Consider the following 22,900-nt stretch of genomic DNA (forward strand, 5'->3'; position numbering starts at 1 on the left):
GCACGTGTGCCTTGGCTTGCACACACAGGTGTTCCAACAGTTGTCTCACGGGAACACGATCTTGTTTGAAGTGAGTGGAAATCAGGGTCTCAGAGGGGAACCTGCCTCCCCATGCCCGTTGCAGCTCTATGCACATCAGTCAAGATACAGAAGTCACCTAAGTGTCCACTAACAAATGAACGGACAAAGAAGATGTAACATACACACGGTGGGTATTGTTCAGCCTTAAAAATAAAGGGAGTTCTGCCGTTTGTGACAACATGGATGGACCCGAAGGACCCTGTGCAGAGTGAAGCCACGGTCACAGGACGACAAACACTGTTATGATCACTCTGAAATCAGACTCGAAGAAGCAAAGACTAGAAGGGCTACCAGGGACTGGGGGCGGGGAATTAGGGAGACGCTGCCCAAAGGGGAAAACATTTCAGTTATGCCGGACGACCAGTTCTAAAATCTGCTGGACAACACTGTGTTTACGTATAGTTAACAAAATGGTTTGTGCCCTTAGAAACTGGTCAGATGGCAGACCTCCTGTTAACTGTTCTTAACACACTAATGAGTAAGAAGTAAATAAATAAAGCTTTGTAGCGAAAGCTGTTTGGAGGACATTATCAGGTGCCTGCTGTGTCCCAGGGGCTCGGGGAGGCACCTGATGCTCCTGTCCAGGCTGCAGACCTATTTCACCAGGGAGAGAGGCTGTCCATCTCACACGGCTAGCCACACCCTCAGCTCTTGTGCAGCACGACCTCCCATGGCCAAGCCCCCATCAAAGAGAGAATTCTTTGGGAGTGAAGGTACATTTCAAACCTAACTGTGCTCAAAGAGAGGCCAACTTCTACTTTTTGTGGTGGTGACAGCCATGAAGGGGGGGCATGGTCCAATACCTCTCACTACTGGGATATTGTTGAATGCCAACTGGAGAACATGACCTCCTCCCTGCCCTTAGGACTCATTCCCAGCCAAAGGTATATCCATTTGTCTGTCTGTAATTCAGTGTCCACTCTGGAGCCTATTGGGCCAGGGCTGGAACCCATGACCCAGAGCATGCTGGCTTCGCCCTGACCCCATCCCAGATCCCTCTTGCTTGAGCTGGGGCTGCTGCCCAGGTCTTAGGACACACTCAATACCTGTCCTCAGGCTTCCCAAAGGCTGGTCTGGGGTCCCGCCTGAGAACCACCTCCCTGGGCAGTGTTTCCAAACTATAGATTCTGGGGTTCTGCCCCTACAGATTTGATTCCTTAAGTTTGGGCAGCATCTGGGGAACTGTATAGAAACTCTCCAGTTGATTCAGGTATGGAGCCAGACTTGGGAACTCTGATTTGACCTCCAAGGTCCCAGCTGCAGGGAGTGAGGAAAGCAGGACAAAACCCCTGGGACCAGGGACACGTGATCCCGCTTCTCTCATCAATGCACATCTTATCGAGCGTTGAGCATTTATTCACTCACCATACATTCACTGTGCATCTTCCGTGAGGCAGGCCTCATGCCAGGCACTGCCTCTGCAGAGGTGAATGCACATGGTTTCTCTTGTCAGTGAGTTCATGGCGCAATGGGGAGGCAGAGACATAAATCTGTGGGTACACAGCTGTGTTACCAGTGCCTGAAATGCTGGGGGTACCGCTCAGTGTCAGAGATGGCTAGGATCTGGGGGTACCGCTCAGTGTGAGAGATGGCCAGGATCTGGGGGTACCGCTCAGTGTGAGAGATGGCCAGGATCTGGGGGTACCGCTCAGTGTGAGAGATGGCCAGGATCTGGGGGTACCGCTCAGTGTGAGAGATGGCCAGGATCTGGGGGTACCGCTCAGTGTGAGAGATGGCCAGGATCTGGGGGTACCGCTCAGTGTGAGAGATGGCCAGGATCTGGGGGTACCGCTCAGTGTGAGAGATGGCCAGGATCTGGGGGTACCGCTCAGTGTGAGAGATGGCCAGGATCTGGGGGTACCGCTCAGTGTCAGAGATGGCCAGGATCTGGGGGTACCGCTCAGTGTGAGAGATGGCCAGGATCTGGGGGTACCACTCAGTGTGAGAGATGGCCAGGATCTGGGGGTACCGCTCAGTGTGAGAGATGGCCAGGATCTGGGGGTACCGCTCAGTGTGAGAGATGGCCAGGATCTGGGGGTACCGCTCAGTGTGAGAGATGGCCAGGATCTGGGGGTACCGCTCAGTGTGAGAGATGGCCAGGATCTGGGGGTACCGCTCAGTGTCAGAGATGGCCAGGATCTGGGGGTACTGCTCAGTGTCAGAGATGGCCAGGATGCTGGGGTACTGCTCAGCTCTAGAGATGCTGGACAAGCTGGAGGTAATGCTCAGGGTCATAGGTGCTCATCTTGCTGGGGATACTGTTCAGCATCATAGATGTCCAGGAAGCAGGAATTTTGGTTGAAGGGACCCCACACCCTCCTGACACACCTTCCTCCCCACAGTCTGTTGGCCTCTCTGGCTTGAGCCTGAACCAACCCTGGCTGAGATTTGGCTGTGCAGAGACAGAAGGCCTCTGGGCTGTGTCTTGACCACCATGTTCCAGACTGATGAGCCATGTGGGCCATGACCTTGACAGGCTGTTCTGCTCATGGCTCACCTCCAGCCTGCCAATCTGAACAGGGGAGAGCCTGTGGTGTTGAACATCCGGCATCAGCAGAATGATGGTGTTCAGTGCAGAAGAAAGGGGTGAGCGGCTTGCAGAGAGCTCATGCTGGAGAGCATGCCCAGGGCACCGAGCTGTGGGGCCAGCAGGGGGGATTCATATCCAAGATGTCAGATGGATAGCAGGTTAACTCTCCCTCCACCCAGCAGGGGTGAGGAAGGAGCGGTGGGTCAGAAGACAGGAGACCCAGGTCAAGACAGCTATGTGCCCTTGGGTGGGTCTGTTCCCTTCTTAAGGCTGCAGCTTCCTCCTCGTAGAGGAAGGCAATTGGACAGGGGCCATCCCAGGCCACTTCTGGCTTTTAGGGTCAGTGCTAAAATCAGTGGCCTTGGCATTATGAGAGGGATAGGTGATTCCACATTGCACACGGTGGCCATATCTAAGAAGGTGACCTCTAGATGCTCAGAGCCCATGGGGAGAGGTCTTGGGTCTTACTGGATGAAGAAAAGAGAGTTGGTTTCAAGCAGACCATTGGATGCCAGTGATGGTGATCCAGGGGGCCTTGGGGGTGAGTGGACAGTGCAGGTGAAACTATGGAGCCAATGAAGCATACAGCAGTGGTCCCAGCCTAACCCTCCAGTCTAGACTCTCACTGCACTATCCCACCAAGCTGTGCATTAGTCATCTGGAGTGGCCCATGGGCCCCGATCACAGAAGGCCATTTTTGGATCCTGTGCTGTGACAGGTTGCACTGGCAGCCCCAGTCAGTGGTCTCCCTGTCTCTGGGCACTTTGCAGTGTGACTCTGCACCTCCCCCCATCAGCAGGTGGGAGTCAATGAATCTGGGCTGCTCCTGTGACTTGCTTCGACCAACACGAAGTGGTGGCCATGATGGCGGGCCACCTTTGAGCCCAGGCCTCAGGTGGCTTGCACACTTCTGCTCTCCCTTTCAGATCCCTGTCTCCAATGATGAGGGCAAGCCTGGGCTGCGTGAGGGAGCACGTGAGGTGAGGAGCCCAGTCATCCCATCACGCCAGCTGAGAGCCAGCCAACTCTGAGCAGCACGGCCATCTACCCAGCTGATCTGCAGAAGCACATGGGATCCAGGGAACCACCCAGCAGAGCCCAGCCTAAGTTGCTAACCTGCAGAATCATGAGTTGAAGGAGTGGAATCTAAACCTTCGAGTTTGGGGCTGGTATGTATTTATTTGTGCTCATGCAAGCACCATGACTCAGCAGGCAGGCATGGTGTTGACTTTGTCCTGTCTTCCCCTCCAGCCCAGGCAAGGGGAACACCACCTGCCCAGACCCTTGCAGCTCTATGGGGCTGGTGAACAGTTCCGACAAATGGACTGTGCTGGGTCACTTCTGAGCCAAGGCAGTGCAAATGCTCTTTGACCCTCCATGTCCCTGTGTCCTTTTGTTTTTTTTAAGATCTTATTTATTTCTTTGACAGAGAGATAGAGAGAGAGAGAGAGGACAAGCTGGGGGAATGGCAGAGGGAGAAGGAGAAGCAGGCTCCCTCCTGAGCAGGGAGCCCAATGCAGGACTCGAAACCAGGACCCTGGGACCATGACCTGAGCTGAAGGCAGACGCTTAACTGACTGAGCCACCCAGGCGCCCCCCCTTTGTCCTTTTTGTGGCCACCAGGAAGCCTCATGTTTAGATGCCTGAGCCTTTAAAATGAACAAGTCAGGAAATGACAGATGTTGGTGGGGATGCGGAGAAAGGGGAACCCTCCTGCACTGTTGGTGGGAATGCAAGCTGGTGCAACCACTCTGGAAAACAGTATGGAGGTTCCTCAAACAGTTGAAAATAGAGCTACCATACGATCCAGCAATTGCACTACTGAGTATTTACCCCAAAGATACAAATGTAAGGATCCGAAGGGGTACGTGTACCCCAATGTTTATAGCAGCAATGCCCACAATAGCCAAACTGTGGAAACAGTCAAGATGTCCATCGACAGATGAATGGATAAAGAAGTGGTCTATATACACAATGGAATATTATGCAGCCATCAAAAGGAATGAGATCTTGCCATTTGCAACGACGTGGATGGAACTGGAGAGTGTTATGCTGAGTGAAATAAGTCAATCAGAGAAAGATATGTATCATATGACCTCACTGATATGAGGAATTCTTAATCTCAGGAAACCAACTGAGGGTTGCTGGAGTGGTGGGGGGTGGGAGGGATGGGGTGGCTGGGTGATAGACACTGGGGAGGGTATGTGCTATGGTGAGTGCTGTGAATTGTGTAAGACTGTTGAATCACAGACCTGTACCTCTGAAACAAATAATGCAATATATGTTAAGAAAAAAAAAGAAGAAGAAGATAGCAAAAGGGGAAGAATAAATGGGGGTAAATCGGAGGGGGAAATGAACCATGAGAGACGATGGACTCTGAAAAACAAACTGAGGGTTCTAGAGGGGAGGGGGGTGGGGGGATGGGTTAGCCTGGTGATGGGTATTCAAGGGGGCACGTTCTGCATGGAGCACTGGGTGTTATGCACAAACAATGAATCATGGAACACTACATCAAAAACTAATGATGTAATGTATGGTGATTAACATAACAATAAAAAATTATTAAATAAAGAATAGATGCCCGAGCCTTGAGCAGGAAGGAAACCACTCAAAGAGAAGCATGTGTTGCATGAGTGAAAAGTGATCCTTTTTTCTGGGTCAAGAGTCCAGGGTGATTCATACACTGCCTCTATATAACCCAGCCCATCCTGAGAACCAGAGGTGCTGTTAGTCCTCACCTTATGGCCACCTGAGGGGCCACCTGAGTATCAAGGTGAGTGTTGGGTCCCAAGGTGAACACACTGAGGGAAAACAAGCAGACATAATTCTGGAGTGAACAGTGGGTTCTTGTCCAGGGACATGTCTGCGGGGTTCAGTGGGCACTGCCCAGCTGAGGGCTGTAGGTGGGGATTTGCCCATTTGCCCTCAGGCCCAGGCTCACACTTATCTGCTGTTCTCAGGAATCTCTGCTAGGGAGTTAGCACAAACTGTGCATTTACTCAGCCCATCTCAGGATGGACCAGGGCAATGTAAGACTGAATAAAGCTTATATCGGGCAGGGCTCATTCGATTATTGACAACTCAACTGAAGTGAACCTAAGCAAAAATGGGAATTTATTTGCTTAATATAAAAAAAAAAAGCCAGGTGGAACTCAGACCTGGCTTGATCCAGATGTTCTTATGATGGTGTAACCATCCCCTGGGTCTCTTCCCCTGCTCTGCTCTCTTGCTTGCTGACATCATTCCCATGTGATGGCAGATCGGCCAACGGCAGTGGACCTCCTACCAGTTTGGCATCTCTGGTGAAAGAGATGTTTGTTTCACAAACATTTGATCAGCAGCCCTGGGTTTGGCCTTTCCTGGTTCAGGTGGGGTCTCCTGCCACCCCATTTATTGATCACTGTGCCCAGGGGGATGCTTCCATTGGCTGGCCTGGTCATGCACTCAGACTTGGAACCAAGGGTCTTTCCCACCCAAGCTATGTAGACTGAGAGTGGGGGGGGCACTGTTTCCCCAAAGGACCATCCAGGTGCAGGCCAGATGGTGGGGAAGTTGGGTCAGGGAGGAAAACCTCACCATCTGTGGCACAGTCTGGCTCTTCTTTTCCCAATGTGTTCTAACCCTTGCAATGAACATGGGAGCACAGATGTCTATTTGAGATCCTAATTTCAATTCTTTTGGATATATATACCCAGAATTGGGATTGTTGGATCATAGGATATTTCTATCTATTTTTAATTTTTGGAGGAGCCTCCCTGCCATTTTCCATAGTGGCCACGCCAATTTACTTTCCCACCAATGGCACACAAGAGTTCCAAAGTGTGCACATATCTTTTGGTGCTTTGATCACAGGCATCCTAACAGATGTGGTAAATCATTGTGATTTTGATTTACATTTCTCTGATGATTAGTGATAGTGAGCATCCTTTCCTATACCTCTTGGTCGTTTGTATGTCTTTTTTTGTAGAAATAGCTGTTTAACTCTTTTGCTGGCTTTTAAATCAAGTTATCTGTATTTTTGTTTCTGAGTTGGAGGAATTCTTATATATTTTGGATATTAACCCTTTATCAATATATGGTTTGCAACATTATTCATAATAGCCAAGATATGGAAAGAGCCTAATGTCCAACAGTATAGTTGTATAAAGAAGATGTTGCATGCACACACAATGAAATATTATTCAGCATTTTTTTTAAAAGAGAAATCCTGCCATTTGTGACAACTTGGAGGACCTTATGTTACGCGAAATAAGCCAGGCATGGAAGGACAAACACTTACGTAGAATCTAAAATAGTGACACTTGTCCAAGTAGAGAGTAGAATGGTGGTTGCCAGGGGCTGGGGGAGGGAGCAAAGGATTGCTCAATGGGTACAAAGTTTCAATTATGCAGGATGAAGGCATTCCAGGGATTTGCTGTACAACATCGTCTGCAGCCAGCAAGACAGTGTTGTGCGCTTAAAAATTTAGGAGTGTAGAGCTCATGCTAAGTGTTCTTGCTACAATAAAAAAGAATTGATCATAAAGTTAATTATTTTTTTAAAAGTCATTTCTAGGATTCTGTGATGATAGTATTTGAAAGCTTTTGAAAATTTTAATTGGCTGTGACCTTTTTTTCATTCTAAATCAATAATCATTTTTGCACACACACAAACTTGCTCTGACTTCTTGCTTATTTTGCGCATTAATTCTTACAGTACTATTAATACTTGGGTGGCTGACCCACTTCTAGCCCTTCCCGGCCCATCCCCAGCATCACCAGTGCTGTAAGTTATGACACCGATTATGTTTTAAAGCTGAGGCTTTGTGTGTAACCAGCAGGAGTCCCTATGTTCATGAGCAGTGCCAGGAGTCTGCACAAGGGCAGGTAACCGGAGGGACAGAGCTCCCAGCTTTTTGAGTTTAGTTTTGGTTCCTAGAGTGGATGCTGCTCTGTACTCCCTACAGCGGTCCCTGAGAAAGAATAACTGGGCAGTTTCTTCAGCGGCTTGGAGGACCTGGTGTATATTTTCTCCCATGTTGTGCTGGTTTCTTTCAGACCAAGATGCTCCGCTCTGGATGAGCTCATCCTCTCTCTGACCCGAGTGACGGTTGACTGCATCCCCATGTGCGAGGCTGCACATGCCGATCCCTGGCCCAGGGCTGATGTGCTCTCCCCTGACGCTGGGTTTGGATTCCAAATCAATGTTCAGACGACTTGTGTTGCTCTGGAAGTGAAATGAGTTGAAAATGACGTAGGTGCCCTGTTACACTGGGGACCCATAGGTGAAGTGCCGTGACCGTTTGTGTATTTAAAAGGGTTAGAAGTGGAGGTTGGACACCTTCTCACAGCTGGTGCAGGAAGTGCAGCCCGGCGAGGCAAATGCAGTGGACAGAGGGAACCCGCCGGCTGAGAGCTGGCCTCCTGCCCACAGGGACTGGCGGCGGTGACACGAAGAGTGGATTTACTGTCACCACGGCTGGAGAGACCACAGGCTAGGCCCCAGTGTGGGACATTTCATAGACAGCTTGCTTGACATGACCCCTGGCAGCAGGGGCGTGGGATGTGGGAGTGTGGAGAGCAGCCCTGCTGAGAGTGGCACCCAGGACGGGCAAGTGGTCACACCGCTCCCTCTCACTGGACCCCTGCCCTCTCCCAGCTCAGAATCTCTCCCGGGCTCGAATAACAATTCCTCAGTGCCCATCTCTGACCGGGACTGCCCTCTGGCTTCATCCCCACACCTTCCTGCCCACAGTGAACACTTCCTTCTTCTCCATCAGACAAACTTCTCTGTGACCCAGGCAGGTGAAGGGCCACATGTCCTGCGTCCTTTCCTGCAGAGCCGCCACTCCAATGGCTTTTGAACAATGAGCTTGGAAATCTGTTTGATTTGACAGACTGACTTGAGAGCTTGGTGAGGAAAAGAACAATATTCATTCATTCATTGGGTTCATCGAGATTGAGCTGCACATTCTCTGGGTTGGGTGTTGGGCTACAGGCAGAGTGTGGTGGGGGGAGCGCTCAGAGAAACAGGTAAGTCAGCCGTCTCGGAAGCCTGAGGGCATGGCCTGGCACAGTGGCAAGGTCAGGGGGCTCTCTGTCCTGCTAATTTCAGATCCCCACACATGGTGGGCACCCGCACTTTCACACAAATCAAATGCCTAGGAGAACGTTGTGGGCACCCAGCTGCTGCTGGGTCCAGCACCCCCTCAAGGCCCTTCCCTTGTGGTAGGTGGCGGCTTAGGATGCATGGGAACTCCCTTCCCATGGGGGCCTTTGGCCTTGTCTGGAGACATTTATTTTGTCACAACTGCTGGGGGGGTGAGGAGGGGGAGAAATACCTGCAGCTACTGGGTGGAGGCCAGAGATGCTGCTGAACATCATGCGGTGCACAAGACAGCCCCACAGTGAAGAATGGCAGTAGCGCTGAGGCTGAGACCCATGGTGGAGTGTGGTGCACCCCATGGTGGTTGTTAAACACCCTTGAGGGTGCTGTCAATACTGTCACCTGGAGAGAGAACATTGGGCAGGCAGAGGGACCCTCCATCCCAGCCTGTCCTCGTCATGAAGTTAGAATGTGAGTTAGAACGGCATCACCCATGCACCACACCTGCCAGTAGGTTCAGCTCAGATGCTGGGAGTAACAGGAAGCTTTGCCGAGTTCGAAGAGCTTTACAAGCACTGGGTAGGTTTTATCAACGCCTTGCCCAAAGCCCTGCAGAAACATGGTATCTAAGAGACTTCCAGCTTGGAACTCGATCCGTCTGAGCGATTCCCAACAGAGACGATACTGTTTGGGTGAGCCCGCTTCCAACTGCATCCACACGTGCGGTTTGCAAGTTGTCTGAGTCAGGCTGTGATTAATGAGTGGCTCTGATCATCGGGATTGAGGAGTGCTTCCTCCTTGGCTGCACCATTTCCCTGCCATTGTCTCCCTATGGAAGGTCCACCATCTGCACATCAATCACGTTCCTACTCCGGTCACTTTGAAAAGTTTCCTTTATCTCATTAGAGGCTTCCTGTTTCTGGGAGCAGTCCACCTCTAAGATGCTCTGCTGTTTTCGAGATTGTTTTTTGTGTTCCTGGCAAGCTTGGTTCCAGGAAGAGGAGGTCAGAGGATTGGAGGAGATTCGACCACTTTTGGAATGGAAGTGGGAGCTGCCTGAAGCACAGCATCCGGGCGTCCCGGGGTCCTGGCACTAGAGCCTAGTGCTCAGTGGCTGTTATGGGCTTGGGGAGGGCACATGGGCAGGTGGAACCCAGGCTGGGGTTTTGCAGGCAGGATCTGATGGATGCATGAGGGAGTGGAGTTTTCTTGGGAAAGAAGCTGAAGATCCACAGAACGTAGGCTGGTTGAGCAGAGAATGAAGACAGAGAGCAAGGGGAGACAATGGAAGGAGCAGGTCCAGGAGTCTCACAGAGAGTGAGGAGTACTGGGAACTGGAGAGATGGGGCAGGAGAAGAAAAGGAGGTTGCAGATGGGAGATTTGTCACTACCAAGAGGATCCGCCCCACTCCAACTCTGAATGAAGTGCATGGAGGGGTGACTGGGGAGACAGAGTCGCCAGGGTGAGAGGTCCTGGGGGTGAGACTATGACATCACCCTCTCTGCTCCCCAGGAGCCTCGGGGCATGGAGCAAAGGTGGGGCTAGGGGCTTTAAAAGCCCAAGGAGGGGTCCTGATTTAGAGGAGCTGACCGCTGACTCCCTGGGGAGAGTGTGGAGCTGAGAGGCTGGTGCGCTCTGGCTGTGGGTACCATTTGCACACAGCCATGGATGGCACCATGGACAGAGTTCACCATGACAAACAGGACAGTGGCGCCTGTCACAGCAGGGGCTCCAGCCTGATGCCCCGACATCAGTGTGACAGACACCGGGGTGACAGCTGATCCAGGTGACCTCAGCCTGTTCCAGGTGGCCCCGGAGGACACTGCCAGCCCAGGCCTGGCCAGCTGTGTGCTGGGACGGCCACATGCCCCATGCTGAGAAACGGAAAGCTGGAGGTCGGGGCCACGTCTGCCCTGGTCATATTTGTAGCCTTGGGGTCTAGCACAGTTCCTGGCACGGAACAGCCTCACTACATGAACTGCATCCCTGTCCAGGGACCCTTCCTCTTTCTTGCCACTCTTTCAGAAAGTTCTATCTGTATCACCTGAGCCCTGGTGTCATTTGGCTTCTAAGGCCTTTACTTTTTATATGGTGATGGGCTTTTTCTTGGACACTCAGGGAGGGTGTCTGACCCCTAGAAAATAAATAAATAGGGGTCAGAAAACTCATACGAGAAGCAGGTGGTTGCTCGGTAAAGACTGAAAATTCATTGGTTGAAGCTCTAACCCCAATGTGACCTCCTACAGTGAGGTGATTCAGTTGAAAAGAGGTCATAAGGGTGGGGCCCTAATCCAGTAGGATCGGTGTCCTTATAAGAAAAGGAAGAGACATCAGGGCATGTTCTCTCTGTCCAGGTGCACAGAGAAAGGACTGATCGAAGGCACAGCCAGAAGGAAGCTGTCCACAAGCCAGGAAGAGAGGCTCACCCATCACCAACCCCGATGGCACCTTGATCTGACTTCCAGGCTCCTGAACTTCGAGAGGATGGATGTCTGTGTGTAAGCACTGTGGCTGTGGTATTCTGTGGGCAGGCCCACTGACTCATTACCCAACCAGCTGAAGAATGTGAAAGTCCATCCAGAGATTTCATTGTCTCCCTCCCATAGCCAGGAGACCTCAGACTGGTTTTGCTTCTTGGGGTCTCTTGGCAGGTTCCACAGAAGCAAGGTGCTCCTTTCCTGGGGCCCTTGGGCTTTGGAGAGTGGCCTTGAGGGGTGATGGCAGGACAGGTGCCAGGGGAGAAGAGTGGTGGGGCTGCCCGGGTGTGCTCTGGCCCCCGGGCAGCTTGTGTTTCCCTTACTAATTGGTTTTCATTTTGGCTACTGCATAGACACCAGGTAGCTGTGAACCCAGAGGCTCTGCATACGCCCTGCTGAGCAGCTGAGTTCCTCGGCTGTTCGCTTGTGGGAAGATGTTGGTTTTCACTTCACCTGCCGTCGGGTGAAGTGTTCTGAAGAACTATTTGTTGTTCTAGTTCTGAACAACTATTTGTTGTTCAGAAAATGGTGTGTTGGCAAATGCAAACTCTGCGAGGCCTTTGCCGTCCCTTGGAGTCCATGGTGTGCTGCAGAGGAAAGGGCACTTGTTCTGTACCCGCGTTTCCATTTAACAAATATTTATGAGTGCCTGTTAGGTACCTGGGTTTTACTCCAGATGCTGGAGATAAGTAGGTAAACCACATCTGTGCCCAGGTAGCTTCTGTTTTAGTTGCAGAAAATGAGCACCTACAAAAATATCCAGCAGTGACGGATATTCTGAAGAGAATAAAACGGGGTACTGTATTGGTGGGGGTGGTAGCAGTCAGGGAGGCCTCTCCGAAGAGCGAGAGGGGAGCAGAGATCAGAATGTCAAGAATGGAGCCACCAGGTGAGGATCAGGAGAGAGCACTGCCAAGGTCCTGGGGTAGGAATGAGCTTGGTGTATTGGAGGAACCCAAAGGAGCCTGGCATAGTTCCAGTGCAGGGAGTGAGGGGGAGAGGAGGAAAGGAAGGTCAAGGGGGAGGCAGGGGTCCGTGTGGGTTGGCTGAGGAGTTTGGAGGTTCAGGTCAATAAGAAGCCATGGGCAAGTTCCCTCCGGGAGGTGGGATGGGCTGATTACATCTTCAAAGACTCACTGGGGCTGCTATGAGGGGTTAGCTCCAAGGGCAGAAGCCTTCTTCTTATCCCCTGCTGTCTGGCCCAAGCTGCAGTATCGCTCTGGGCTTCTCTCCCTGATCCCTTCTGCAGCCCCCACCTGGTCTCCCTGCCTCCACTCTCACCTCTTTAGGGACTAACTTCAACAGGGCAGCCAGGTAACACCATTCACTCCTCACCATGAAATCCCCTGAGGCTTCCTTCTCATCCAGAGAAAAGCCAGAGTCCTCGTGGGGACCAATACAATCTCTCCCCACTCCTGCCCTCTTCCATCCCCGACTCTCTCCCAAGGACATCACCCCACTTCCTGCAGGCCTCTGACCCGCACCCAGCTCTTTCCATCTTATTTTTCCTCCTTGTAGCCATAGGTCTCGTTGCTGGTCTCCCTGCTCTGGGGTTAGGGTCCCAGAGCGGGGGCTTCCATTTGGTGCACTGTTGCCTACCAGTGTGTAGGCCAGCCCCCAGCCCACTGTGGGGTCTCCGTCAACACCTGTGTGCTATTGTCAAAGTCCCAAATGGGGAGGTAACGGGAGCTTGTTGCAAGGTGGACGTTGTGCATGAGGAGGGAATAGAGGGATCCAGATGGACTTGAAGACCCAGCCTGCAGGGCTTGCTAGCCTATCAGGTGTGAGGGTTGTCAAGGGGGACAACGTTCTTGCAGGGTTTTGGCTTGAGCAACTGAGTGCATGGTGAGTAGAAGTACGTGCATGTGGGAGAGATGGGGCAGGAGACACATGCCCGGCCAGTTATTCCATCCCCTCTCACACTGGACCTCAAAGGGAGATGTCCAGAAGCCAGGCTACCACCTCCAGAAGGTTGCATTAACAAACAACTGGGATGGGTGTCCTGGCTTTCTTCAGTGAGATGTCCTTATTCTGAGCCATGCTGAATGCTGCCTCTCTCCCACGAGCCCTGCACAATGCCAGCCACAGGGGACTTCCCAAAGGTGAGGCCAGGAGGGCTGCCAGCCCGTTTCCTGGGGAACGTACAACCAGCCCTGGTCCTCCCTCCCGATCCCACTCTTTCAAGTTTCTTCTTGTGGGCTGATATTTTCATTATGATTCCGTCCCAGGCCCCCTGACCTAATTCCAATTTACTTGTTGGATTTTCTTGTTTCCTCTTGATGCTGACTCTGATACATGAGGCTGTTTTATCACTGGGCGATTTTAATTTTCATACAGAGACTTGTGGTTTCCCATTTTCTGTGTTTCCTTTGAGTTTTAGCCAACAGGCGCCTAATGCCTGTGAAAGGCCCATGGATTCCTTGGGCTGTTTGTTGAATTATTCAAGGTGCTCCTTTATTATTCCCTTTGTGTCGGCCTATGTGGCTTCCTACCAGAGGCATGACTTACATGGTAACCTACTGTGTGCCCAGGACAGATGAGCTTAAGGGGAGAAGCAGAGGAAATGCAGCTTTGCCCCATGAGAAGTTGCTATCAGTTCAGCTAAAGAACACTCACAGGATCTAAGATCACAGATGCAGTAGGTCAATGGGATGCTGTGAGGGAAAGCCCTTAGCAAGAACAGAAGTAGAAGTAAGCTCATGGGATGGGGAATTCTCGGTATTATTGGATTTTGAGATTGATCCATTCATTTAGCCAATAAATATGTGCTGGACATTGTTCTCTGTGTTGAGAATATAAGGAGGGAGGCGTCCATCCATTCAGGCACCATCCATCCATTCACCCATCCATCCATCTAGTAATCCATCTACTGTCCATCTCACTTACCCACCCACCCACCATCCATCCATCCATCCATTTATCCAACCATCCATCCGTCCACCCATCCATCTACCATCCATTCACCCATCCATCCATTTATCCATCCATTTACCCATCTATCCATTTGTCCATCCATCCATTAACCCATCCATCCATCTATCCATCCATCCACCATCCGTGCCACCCACCCACCCACCATCCATCCATCCATCCATTTATCCAACCATCCATCCGTCCACCCATCCATCTACCATCTATTCACCCATCCATCCATTTATCCATCCATTTACCCATCTATCCATTTGTCCATCCATCCATTAACCCATCCATCCATCTATCCATCCATCCACCATCCGTGCCACCCACCCACCCACCATCCATCCATCCATCCATTTATCCAACCATCCATCCGTCCACCCATCCATCTACCATCCATTCACCCATCCATCCATTTATCCATCCATTTACCCATCTATCCATTTGTCCATCCATCCATTAACCCATCCATCCATCCATCCATCCATCCACCATCCGTCCCACCCACCCACCCACCATCCATCCATTTATCCATCCATCCATCCATCCCTTTATCCACCCATCCATCCATCCCTTTATCCACCCACCCACCATCCATCCATTCACCCATCCATCCATCTATCCATCCATCCACCATCCGTGCCACCCACCCACCCACCATCCATCCATTCACCCACCCACCATCCATCCCTTTATCCACCCACCCACCATCCACCCCTACATCCACCCACCCACCATCCATCCATTCACCCATCCATCCATCTATCCATCCATCCACCATCCGTGCCACCCACCCACCCACCATCCATCCATTCACCCACCCACCATCCATCCCTTTATCCACCCACCCACCATCCACCCCTACATCCACCCACCCACCATCCATCCATTCACCCATCCATCCATCTATCCATCCATCCACCATCCGTCCCACCCACCCACCCACCATCCAACCATTCACCCACCCACCATCCATCCATTCACCCATCCACCATCCACCCCTACATCCACCCACCCACCATCCACCCCTACACCCACCCATCCACCATCCATCCCTTTATCCACCCACCCACCATCCACCCCTACATCCACCCATCCACCATCCACCCCTACATCCACCCACCCACCATCCACCCCTACATCCACCCATCCACCATCCACCCCTACACCCACCGTACATCTAAGCATCCATCCACTATACCTCTATACTCTATCCATCATCCATCCATGAGTACCAGTATGCTAAGCATTCTTCAAAGTACCAAGAATATAGCAGTAAAACAAAAACAAAAACAAAACAAAACCACAAACCTTCCCTTAATCTTTCATCTTGGTGGTCAAGACAGATGAGGTTAACTTATAAGAGCACAGAGGATGGAGTCCAAAGGACATAAGGCCTCCCCCAAATAACCAATATCTGTTAGATGGTGAGAGCTGCTCTGGAAAATAAAACAGAATGATGGTACAGAGGGTGGCTGAGGGGGTAAGCAGACTGGTCTCCCAGTGACAGGGCTACCTAGAGCCCAAGCCGGTAGGACACTCAGTCCATACTTCTACCCACGAGCGAATGGGGTCCTCAGATAGGTGTGTAGGACAGGAGTGGCCACAGCCGACCCTCAAGTGATAAGTAGGGCCAGACCTTTGAGGCCCAGTGGCATTGTGTGTCACAAGAAGGGGTTGACCAACGGTATTTTCAGTGCACCAAGACACAGACTGAATGAATAACACCACTGGCCAGCAATCAGCCAGCCCAAGGGACAGGGCTAAGCAAGGCTCCCTTTTCCCTTCTGTGACTCCACAAATCAATAAAGGATTATACTAGGCTCTTGTCATTGGCACTGATTGATTTTGGAATTTCAAAGGATGTTAATTTTAAGACGACAGCTTTTGGGGATATTTCATTATATCCCATTAGGACATTGAGAGCATCGAGTATTTTAATCTGGGGTCCTGAATTATTTAGGGTCCAGCATTGACATGCCTAATGAAATATGCTTCCTCCTTCTTTGGGGGGTTCCATATCTGGCTATGGAAATTATTCATTAACAGAGAGAGAAAGAGTGAGAATGCCCTTATATTAGAGCCATTAAAGTGTTCTATTCTGATGATCTATAAAGGGAAAAAACACTGATCAGACTTTACCAGGCACACTGGAACATTTGGAATATCATTAATTTTAATGATCTGTTCCAAAATCACAGAGCTATTAAAATAAAACTTCAAGTGTGGGGGAGAAAAGGAAATGCATTCTAAATTATTGCTAATGAGTGGGAAATATTTAAATCATGCTAAATTGACCTTAAAGTTTTGCCTAATACTCTCATCAGACACAAATTATTTTATTTCGTATCAAGTGTCCTCTGCGTGTCCAAAACTCTGTCCTGTTTGCCAGTGTTACAAGCTTCCTTGTAGCAAGGCTCTGTTTATCTTTATTCTATCCACAGACCCTTAGCTAGTAGGACCTTGGAACCAGAAGGAGGGTGGAGGGAGAGGGGAACTGGAAACCTCAAAGTCCAATGGGTATCTGACACCAACCTGCTGTATGGCCCACAGGTGGGGGTGTTACCTCTCTGAGCATTAGTTTGGGCTCCTTCCTCATCCTTCGGGACAGAGATTAAACACCACCTCCTTTAGAGAGGGCTTCAGGGACCACCCTACCTGCATGGCGGGGGGTGTCTTCATCATATCGCTCTCTGTGCCTCTTTCATAATACAGATGGTTCCCCACTTAACGATTTTTCGACTTGACGATGGTGTGAAAGTGATACACATTCGGTAGAGACTGTACTTGGAATTTTGGATTTTGATCTTGTCCCAGGCTAGCGGATATGTGGTCTGATTCTCTGTCCTGATTCAGGGCGGTGGCAGGGAGCCACAACTCCCCATCAGCCACGTGATCACAGGGGACAGCAACTGATAAACTTAACCATTCTGCACCCATACAACTGGTCTGTTTTTCACTTTCAGTACAGTATTCAATAAACTACAATCAACCCTTTATTATAAAGTAGGCTTTGTTTACATGATTAGCCAACCATAGGTGTAATGTAAGTGTTCGGAGCACATTTAAGGTAGGTGAGGCTAAGCTATGATGTTCAGTAGGCAGGTGTATTAAATGCATTTTCAACATAATGGTATTTTCACCTCATGGTGGATTTATCGAACGTAACCCTGCTGTAAGAGAGGAAGGTGTACACTTTGGGCTATCTGAAATCATTGCTTGCTACTTAGTTTTTGTCTCCTCTGCTCGAATGCAAATTCCATCTATACAAGGACTTTGTATTTTCTGCGAATGCTTGGCTCCCCAGTGTCTGTAATCACGCTTAGCAAAGCTGGTTTGAATGGAGGAAGGTGAACGAATGGCTCTAAACGCATCCTCTTGCTCACCCGCGAGGGTAATGTGGAATGCACCTGCACAGGGTGTGGGGAGGACGTGGAGTCTACCTGGGTGTAGTCTGGACCACGGGTGTTCCCTGCTGGTTTATAGCATAGACAGGAATAATGATACTACTAATAATAGCCCATATTGATACAACATTGTGTTCTTTTCACTTATATTTGTATTTGTGCTCTTCTGTGGTCACCATGGCAACTCGGCGAGACGAGGCTGAGAACTTCCACTTAAAAAGCGTAACTGAGACATAGAAAAGTTAAGAGACTTAGTGAAAGCCACCTCAACAGAGCAGTGAGGAGTCCTAAATTTCAGGAGTCCTGACATTTTATTCAGTCCCATTTTCACCCCTGCCCCACGGGCTCCTTCATACTTTGAATTATCTGTGCACTTAGAATGGACTAGCAGTAAATTTTGTTTTCACTTACAGCAGCTGCATGTGGGGATTTTTCAGTGTCTGTCTCGACACGGGCTGTGCACAGCATTGCACACTCACTAGAGTTTCTGCCACTTCCTCTACATGGGGTGCTCTGCATGTGACCCAAGGCTTTCAGTGGGGGTGCGTCACCTGCCAGGGAGCCTGGAGCCCCCAAGGGCAGGTCTGGTCATGGCCAGTGGAGCTTGGGGTGACGTGGACTCTGTGTAGGACACAGCCAGCCCTGTGCACACCTCTCAGGGATCCCCCACTATCTCCACTGGTTCTGCATCCTGTTCCTCATGGCCCTTTGCACAGGGATGGGCATGGGGAGAGCCTGGTGGTACCTGGACTATACACACAGCACCCGAAAACTGGCCAGTGCAAGATATTGCAAGGTGGGTTGAGGAAATGGACATCTGCCATCAGGAGAACAAGTCAGGGCTAACCTGTAAAGCTGCTTGGAGGAGAATCATCCTGAGTGAAACCATTCTTGATCAGCCAGCCTCCAGTTGATCTGTCAGTGACCATAAAGGCAGGGGTGAGACCAGCTGAGCTCAACCGAGCCCTACCCAGATGAACAGAACTTCCTAGCTGACCTGTAGACTTGTGAGCTTAAGGAATGCTTGTTTTAAGCTGGTGAGCCCTGGGGTGCCTTGTCACATGGCATTAGCTAACTGATACATACCCCCTATCTGGATGCATGCTACAGGCTTCAAGCTCAATCCCGGCATCTGTGTGGACGGGGCTCAAGTGCATTTGCAATCCAGTCTCGTGAGAAGCAACTGGGCCAGCACAGCATGTGAAGTCAGCCCTGTGAGCACCAGCAGGGGAGAATGGGAATCTAAGTCAGACAGCCGGGAAGACTGTTGAGGAAATGGTGAAGGGTTGAGTTGTCACATATGCAGGCTGTGTGTGTGTATGTGTGTGTGTGGGGGGGGCATGTGTGTGTGCGTGCCTGGGAGCAGTCCTGCTGGAGGGAAAAGCAGAGCAGAGGCCACGGGGCTCAGCCACAGGCACGCACCTGCCTCGCCTTACTTCAGCCGAGGAGCCCTTCTCAGGCAGGTCAAGGGTATGCAAACCACACCTTTCCCCACGTCCCCCTCTGTAACTCTTGGAACAAAAAGTGGAATATTCTTTGGAGAGATCTTGGTCATTATTTACTGTAATTGTGACAAGATGAACCCGTCAACTAGATGTTAAAGGAAGCTGTGGAGAGTGGTTAATTAAAACCTAGTGCACACCACATTTGAGAACTGACATGAAGATTTATTTGCACGAGGAACATCAGTAATTTTCAATTAGCATGAAAGAAGAAACGGCTCAACGTCGATTCCTGTAATGTGATTATGATCATAGTGCGTTCAGCGGAGTTCGGGGCATGAGGAGACTGTCTCAGGTGCCGGAAGATGCTGTTGGGGGGCTGTGACACCTCGGAGAGCAGGAGCCGTCTGGCTCCTCTGGGGACCGCCCAGCCTGTTCTAGGGAATTGTAGGATATTGTAAAAATGTGTTTCAGGGCTTGGCCCATCACCTCTCCCTAAAGCTTATTGCTTATCTATTTGGTACCAAAGTTGCTTCATTATTTGCAAGGAACTTTCTCTCGGCTGAGGGCTGCTGAGAAACACAAAGGGATAACAACAGGGCAGGTAAAGGGGAGGGAGGATGGTATCGGTGTGTTCTGGAGAGCCCTCACATGGGAGGGACAGTTGTTAGGGTAGAGTCAGGGCCTAGGCCCCCCTCCTTCCTCCCTTCCTCCCTCTGTCCCTCCCTCTCTCCCTCCTCCACCCCTGCACCCTTTCTTCCTTTCCTGTCCCCCCTTCTTCCCAATCCCTCCCTGTCTTCTCTCAGCCCAGGGATCGATCGGACCCAAGAGACTAAATCACGTACCAAACCCAACCCAAACCGTACAAATAAAACTACGGCATTTGTGGGAACTAATCCAGCAGTCTTTGTGTTGAAAAGCTTAACAAACTCTCTCCCCATTGTCAAGACTCACAGGAAACCAGGTCAGAGTCTGAGTCTTAAGCAGATTCGCTGCTGGTGGCTGTGTCCAGGGGAGCCGCCCCCCAGCAGCAGGATCAGTCTCCCTGTCTTTGCCCGGAGTGCTGGCCCCTGGTGGGTACTTTCTGGATGCCGGGCAGGAAGGCCATGCCTTCTTCTTGTTTTCTGAAATGGCACCCTGAGGGCCTCTGGCCAAGTTCCCCTCCCCCGGATGATGCTGGATGGGGTGCAGCCCGGGACTGCCTGGGGCCCCTCAGATGCCCCGGCCCGCTGTAGCTCTGCTGTGGGGCTCTTTGATCCTGTCTGTGGGCAGCATCACTGTCTACCCAGCTCCCTTCTGCGAAGGCTTCGTGGGGGCCCCTCACCACAGCCCCGAGCACTGGAAGACCTAACTAAGCAGAAGAGAACTGAATGCAGAGCTGACATTCCTTTCTCAAATAGAGCTGCTTTGGTTGGGGGCATGGTAGCAGAGCCAGCATTTCCGGAGGACGCATGGCATGCCGTGTTCAACATTCCACCGCACAGACTCTCCCCGCAGTCTCCTAGCCGACTGGGGATCTACATTTAGAGCACCCGGTCCCCTGATCTGGAACCTGTTCCCCTAGGAGGCATTTGAACCTGGATATGAGGCCCCAGAGAGACAACGTCAAACCCCGTGATCCTACAACACGGTGAAGATTAAGAAATCGGACCCTTTGCGTTCTGGGAAGAGCTCACTATGGGCAACCTCCCCATGTGGCGTGATGCCCTTGCTCACCCAGGGCGAGACCAGACACAGACCCTCCAAATCCCCAAGCTTGCCCCTGATCAGCTGAGCGGCTGGTTCCCACTGTCACCCACCCTCAGCTTGAGCCAGCAGACAGCCCCTCCTGAGAACAGGCCCATCTCTCCGACTCCCATCCTAACCCCCACCCCAGACTCTTCCCCCCTTCTACTCCTGTCTGTAAAAGAAAAGCACTTTTGCCCAACTCCTGAGACAGTGGCCAACATTTTGGTCACAGCGATGGCCCCATGGCTGCATCCCCTCCCCGATTTGGGTAGCCCCCACCTTGCAGTGGGCTAAGCTCCAAGACAGGTCAGTTTCCCCATGAAGCGGTGCCTCTCACCAGCCTTCTGCTCCCAATGATGACTAGTTAGGACCCTCCCCGGGGTTCGCATCCCCTCACGCCTGCAGACCTCATCATCACCGCCCTGGGTCACACACACAGGTCCCAGAAGGTGCTCTGTGTGCAGAATGAAAACAAGTAATGAAGCCGGGGGTGGCACTCAGGCTTGCTGGGTTCCGGGGCGGGGCAACCCTCCCTGTGTGTGGGTTCCTGGCCTCAGATGAGATGAGCACAGAAATCAAGAGGAAGCGTCTGGAAATTTTTACAGCAACTGGACAGACTTATTTCCTTTGAATCCAACAATAATTTTTGAAAATTGGAGGTTATCTCTTGTGTGCCTATTTTTATTTCATTTACCCAGTGATTTACTACCCCTCCCTGGGTTCAAGGCATAATCGGCCAACGGAAATTGTACTTATTTAAGGTATACAACATGATGATTTAAGATACATATTATTGCCGTGAAATGATTGCCACAATCAGACATAATTACCATTCTGTGCGAGAACACTTAAGGTCTGATTTACGTTTTAAAAAATATTTTATAAGAGTATTGGTCTGCAATGCAGGGGTCCTTCCCCTCAGACAATCTGTGAGTCGGGCTCTGGAGGACCTGTACCTGGGGCTTGGGGCGGCTCCCAGCCTCCCCTCCACCTGCATGGACACAGGGTTCGGTCCCAGACCCTGAAGGCAGGAGCAGAATGGAAGGACCCGCACCTTCAGGAGGGTGGGCTTGTCCAGTGAAGCTGCACAAGGGGGCGGGTGTGTGGGGTGGGAGACCCCATCTGAGGATGCCTGCTGCCTCCGAGGGAGTGCCAGCAACGGCTGGCATTGCGGGAGCACCTATTATGTGCCAGGCACTGATTGAGGTCCCTGGGTGCCTCAGGGCCATCCTCTGCAGTACATAGGACGATTGCTGCCTCTTTACAGATGCACAGGGAAGTGAACAAACTTGCCAGAGATGCCCCAGGACAGAACCAGAGGCAAACTCGTAATTTGGATTTTGGAGCCCAGGAGCCCAGGTGATGTGCGTGTGCACCTGTGCATGTGTGAGGTGTCTACACACACGAGTGTTCGCATGTGTGTCTCTGTACATGCATGGCTGCATGCACATGTGCTCATACATGTGGGTGTCCAGGCGAGGACAATGAGATCTGCTGGCTGCCGGCAGGGTGGGCACCTAGGCCCTGACCCACATTCTCCCTGGGCTCTGGGCCTTTGGCACCAGCCTTCAGTGATGGTGGGCACCATGGCAGTGGGGCCCGACCCTCCCTCCCACCCTCAGAGGCCAAGAGGAACCAGTTCCCTTTGCCCTGACATTGCCCCCCACCCCAGTAGGGGGGTTGAGGATGTGCCTCCCTGCACCCCCAGGGGAAGGAACAGCTGGTGTCTGACCTCCAGCGGGAGGGGTGTCCATGCAGGAGTTACCATCAGGAGATGCATGACTTTTGGGGGGCTCATTCCCTGTGACCAGTGAGGCAGAAATGATGGAGCTGATGCATCTGCATGTGTTCTTTGCCCCTGCATGATGGCCCATTGCTAAATAAAGCTCAGACAAGGTGTTTCCTCCAAAGAGGCAGGACGTTGTCACTGAAGCCAGACTCCATCGAGGCTGCTCCCCACAGCCCTACGCAGGCATGGCCAGGCTGGCACCCCTGCCCTCCCACGGAGGAAGGGCGCCGTGGCAGCCAACCTCTCCCACCAGAGGCCCTCCCCCACTCCTCTGCAAGGGCTTTGTCTCTGAACTCGTCCCTCCCCTTTCCTAGATCTGAGTCTGCCCAGCCCAGAGGATGGATCTATGACCAGCTGTCTGTCTGTCTGTCTGCCTGCCTTGAAGGAGGAGAATTGCCCTAGGACTTAGGCCTGGCTACCCCTTTCTCACCCCCAGCTCAGACCA

Source organism: Eumetopias jubatus, unplaced genomic scaffold (genome assembly GCF_037043125.1).
Source record: "Eumetopias jubatus isolate StellerSeaLion01/CBP00866 unplaced genomic scaffold, mEumJub1_p1.0 scaffold_4, whole genome shotgun sequence".
In the NCBI taxonomy this organism is placed as follows: Eukaryota; Metazoa; Chordata; class Mammalia; order Carnivora; family Otariidae; genus Eumetopias; species Eumetopias jubatus.